This window comes from Anopheles arabiensis, assembly GCF_016920715.1.
Source record: "Anopheles arabiensis isolate DONGOLA chromosome X unlocalized genomic scaffold, AaraD3 X_pericentromeric_contig0003, whole genome shotgun sequence".
NCBI classification, from domain to species: domain Eukaryota; kingdom Metazoa; phylum Arthropoda; class Insecta; order Diptera; family Culicidae; genus Anopheles; species Anopheles arabiensis.
Window position 1 is genome coordinate 952,501 of NW_024412081.1, and position 5,000 is coordinate 957,500.

Here is a 5,000-nt window from a genome sequence, read left to right on the forward strand (position 1 = left end):
GAGGGGACGTATGACCCAAACGGGGCTTAATGACCCACTGCCACTGCAAACCATGCTCCTACGACTAAATAGAGGTAAAACTACGATTTGGTGCAATCTTCATGTTTGACCTCGTAGCAAGGTACCCTCCCTATAGTAGGCAATGAACAAATGATCATAATCCCAGGAGGGCAAAAATGGGAACCCGAAAGGAAAGCGCTGTTGGCGCGCCTAAGCTACTGGCCCGTAGAGTAAAATGGTACCCCAACAAAGTTGTCGATTGACATTCTGATTGCACTTTTCATCATCTAGGTGCGTTCCTTACACGTTTTGAGGTGTTTTAGCGAAAACATGTTTTGAGCCACACGAGCTCTCCGGCCCGTTCGGTGCACATTTTTGAAAAAGCTAGGAGCTGCCCCTAGGTTCGGGGTGTCACAAAATATTGAAAAGTGGTCAAAAAACCGCTATCCAGAATCGGATGTAGAATCATTAGACGAACTTAAAATTGTTCCACGACCAATGTCTGCGACGTTTAGTATTCAAGATATGGCCCGCCCTAGGTCTGACCTGGCATTTTCGTGAAAATTTAAAGCATGGCCATAGGGACGGGTGAAATTGCTATTTTGAAGCAAAAACCACCTCACTTTAAATGGCCATAACTTTTCAAAAACAAGAGCTAGGGTGCGTTCCTTACACGTTTTGAGGTGTTTTAGCGAAAACATGTTTTGAGCCACACGAGCTCTCCGGCCCGTTCGGTGCACATTTTTGAAAAAGCTAGGAGCTGCCCCTAGGTTCGGGGTGTCACAAAATATTGAAAAGTGGTCAAAAAACCGCTATCCAGAATCGGATGTAGAATCATTAGACGAACTTAAAATTGTTCCACGACCAATGTCTGCGACGTTTAGTATTCAAGATATGGCCCGCCCTAGGTCTGACCTGGCATTTTCGTGAAAATTTAAAGCATGGCCATAGGGACGGGTGAAATTGCTATTTTGAAGCAAAACCACCTCACTTTAAATGGCCATAACTTTTCAAAAACAAGAGCTAGGTGCGTTCTTTACACGTTTTGAGGTGTTTTAGCGAAAAACATGTTTTGAGCCACACGAGCTCTCCGGCCCGTTCGGTGCACATTTTGAAAAAAGCTAGGAGCTGCCCCTAGGTTCGGGGTGTCACAAAATATTGAAAAGTGGTCAAAAACCGCTATCCAGAATCGGATGTAGAATCATTAGACGAACTTAAAATTGTTCCACGACCAATGTCTGCGACGTTTAGTATTCAAGATATGGCCCGCCCTAGGTCTGACCTGGCATTTTCGTGAAAATTTAAAGCATGGCCATAGGGACGGGTAAAATAGCTATTTTGAAGCAAAACCCGTCTGACTTTAAATGGCCATAACTTTTGAAAAACAAGAGCTAGGGTGCGTTCCTTACACGTTTTGAGGTGTTTTAGCGAAAAACATGTTTTGAGCCACACGAGCTCTCCGGCCCGTTCGGTGCACATTTTTGAAAAAGCTAGGAGCTGCCCCTAGGTTCGGGGTGTCACAAAATATTGAAAAGTGGTCAAAAACCGCTATCCAGAATCGGATGTAGAATCATTAGACGAACTTAAAATTGTTCTACGACCAATGTCTGCGACGTTTAGTATTCAAGATATGGCCCGCCCTAGGTCTGACCTGGCATTTTCGTGAAAATTTAAAGCATGGCCATAGGGACGGGTAAAATAGCTATTTTGAAGCAAAACCCGTCTGACTTTAAATGGCCATAACTTTTGAAAAACAAGAGCTAGGGTGCGTTCCTTACACGTTTTGAGGTGTTTTAGCGAAAAACATGTTTTGAGCCACACGAGCTCTCCGGCCCGTTCGGTGCACATTTTTGAAAAAGCTAGGAGCTGCCCCTAGGTTCGGGGTGTCACAAAATATTGAAAAGTGGTCAAAAACCGCTATCCAGAATCGGATGTAGAATCATTAGACGAACTTAAAATTGTTCTACGACCAATGTCTGCGACGTTTAGTATTCAAGATATGGCCCGCCCTAGGTCTGACCTGGCATTTTCGTGAAAATTTAAAGCATGGCCATAGGGACGGGTAAAATAGCTATTTTGAAGCAAAACCCGTCTGACTTTAAATGGCCATAACTTTTGAAAAACAAGAGCTAGGGTGCGTTCCTTACACGTTTTGAGGTGTTTTAGCGAAAACATGTTTTGAGCCACACGAGCTCTCCGGCCCGTTCGGTGCACATTTTTGAAAAAAGCTAGGAGCTGCCCCTAGGTTCGGGGTGTCACAAAATATTGAAAAGTGGTCAAAAAACCGCTATCCAGAATCGGATGTAGAATCATTAGACGAACTTAAAATTGTTCCACGACCAATGTCTGCGACGTTTAGTATTCAAGATATGGCCCGCCCTAGGTCTGACCTGGCATTTTCGTGAAAATTTAAAGCATGGCCATAGGGACGGGTGAAATTGCTATTTTGAAGCAAAAACCACCTCACTTTAAATGGCCATAACTTTTCAAAAACAAGAGCTAGGGTGCGTTCCTTACACGTTTTGAGGTGTTTTAGCGAAAAACATGTTTTGAGCCACACGAGCTCTCCGGCCCGTTCGGTGCACATTTTTGAAAAAGCTAGGAGCTGCCCCTAGGTTCGGGGTGTCACAAAATATTGAAAAGTGGTCAAAAACCGCTATCCAGAATCGGATGTAGAATCATTAGACGAACTTAAAATTGTTCTACAACCCCCAGTCCGACGCCTCGTATTCGAGATATAGCACTTTGTAGGTCTGACCGAGCAAATTTGTACTGAAATGTATGGCGGACATGTTATTCATTAAACAACATTAACTTGCATCGTGCCCTACTTCATCGGCACAGCTACTATCGACTATCTATTGTTGAAATGGATTGAGTTTGACCATTTTAGCTCTTTTCTTATGCCGTGCACCAACAGTGTGTACCGATCAGGAAAGTACACTACTTACGCGTTCATGGATGTATATGTTGGTACAAGTTGCCGGTCGGAATAGCAGTGCACCAAAACTGTGTACCGATCAGGAAAGTACAAGACGGAGGGCGCAGCCCGAGCGTACGCGTTCATAGATGTCCATGTTGGTACAACCTACATGTACGTACCTTGTTTTTGTATCAAAAGTTCCAATAAAGTGTTTGTATGCTTAAAATGCTTATCTCAACCGGTCACCTTTTGGCCTGCCCTTTTATAGACAGAAACCTAGAACGATACTCGCGATGTTTGTGTTTTTCCATTCGCCCGGGACGACGAAATGAGCTCTGTGCACATCGTGTAGAAAACTGTCTCCTCCTCGTATGTTTTTGTCCCTCCACGCATATAATCACCCACATTTGTGTTCAACACGGACGGCGCAGCCCGAGCGAACGCGTTAATGTTTATGTTTGTGCACACTAAAGTTACAATCCTAGGATTTGGTTATTGCGTCGCAGTGCCCGACCGTCGCGGACACCATTCTTGGACAAAAGTCCAAGTACGTAGAGTACATTCCCTAGGTATGTGCCCGTTCGTGACTTTCGTTGCGTGCTTACAGACACGCTTGGGTATGTTTACCATACAAGGTTTACTAGGAAAACCTGGGAAGGACGCTTGCCCTCCCGTCGCGGACACCATTCTTGGAAAGAAGTCCTGGTACTTAGCGTTCTTTAATGTACTTGATCAGTTTGTATTGCAATTGCTTTGTGCCATTGACTTTGCTAATGCTCACTAAGGGGTGTTCGTTTGCGATGTGTATGATAAGCAACTGTCTATTCTTACCAGCAGTTAATCAACACTTTTCACCCAAATCATAGGAACGTAGAGTACTTTCCCTGATCGGTACACAATTTTGGTGCACCTCTAACTTCGCCAGCACTTTATCGTTACGTTTTGTGCACAACCTTGGGACATGGTGTAAGTTTCATCATTGTTATGTTTGATTCGGTTTATTATGATTGAAAAATACGCTGTCCAAGAAATCTGAACTCGAATACTTTTGCCACGTTGCGCAAAAGCTACTGAGCAACTCCTAGCCGTTTACCGATTTAAAATTTAATTTTCGTTATTAGTTTTAAAAATACGCTAAGTCCCAAAAATCTGAACTCGAATACTTTTTCTATGTGCCGCCAAAAGCTACTGAGCAACTCCTAGCCGTTTACCGATTTAAAATTTAATTTTCGTTATTAGTTTTAAAAATACGCTAAGTCCCAAAATCTGAACTCGAATACTTTTTCTATGTGCCGCTAAAAGCTACTGAGCAACGCCTAGGTTGGTACATTTCTGGTACATGGAGTGTATGCGTGCAGGCGTACTGCCGTGCTGGACTGGAAAATCGCACTTGCTACTAGAACGTAGAGTAATTCCCTAGATAGGTGCTTTTGCATGCCTCTGTTCGACGTCCATGCAACTTGGAACGTGCGACACACGTAGCTAGGCTTCCCCATACATATTCCCTAGGGTAGCACCAAATTGCACACTTTCAGGGGTATATTTTGGTACGGTGTACTGTGCATGGTACAAGTATCATTAGCTCGTGCAATTTATTTTGCATCAAGTTGCGATTGCTGGTGCGTCGAGATAGGAGTGTTTCGCGACTTTTGCCAAGCTTTGGTGCCATTTGGTGAATAATTAATGTTCTAGCCACAATAAACGTGCCACATAATGCCAATAACGAAAACGCCATTTTCAAGGGACTTCCAGTCAAAATGTTTGCAATCAGCGCTTTCCTGTCGAGTTCAGGATTTGGGACTGAGCGATTTTTTCACGATCCAATCAAACGACCAGTTCGTGAATAAACAATTCATACAACAGTACATCCCTTCAAAGTAGAAAAAGCCGAATGCTAGTGGAGCTCCAGTCAAAAACGTTGTCATTGGCGCTTTCTTCTCGAGTTCAGGATTTGGGACTTAGCGTTTTTTCACGATCCAGCCAAAAGACCAGATCGTGAAATAAACAATTAACACAACTGTACTAGTACATCCCTTCAACTGAAGCAAGCGCACCATACATGACCCGTACGCTAATC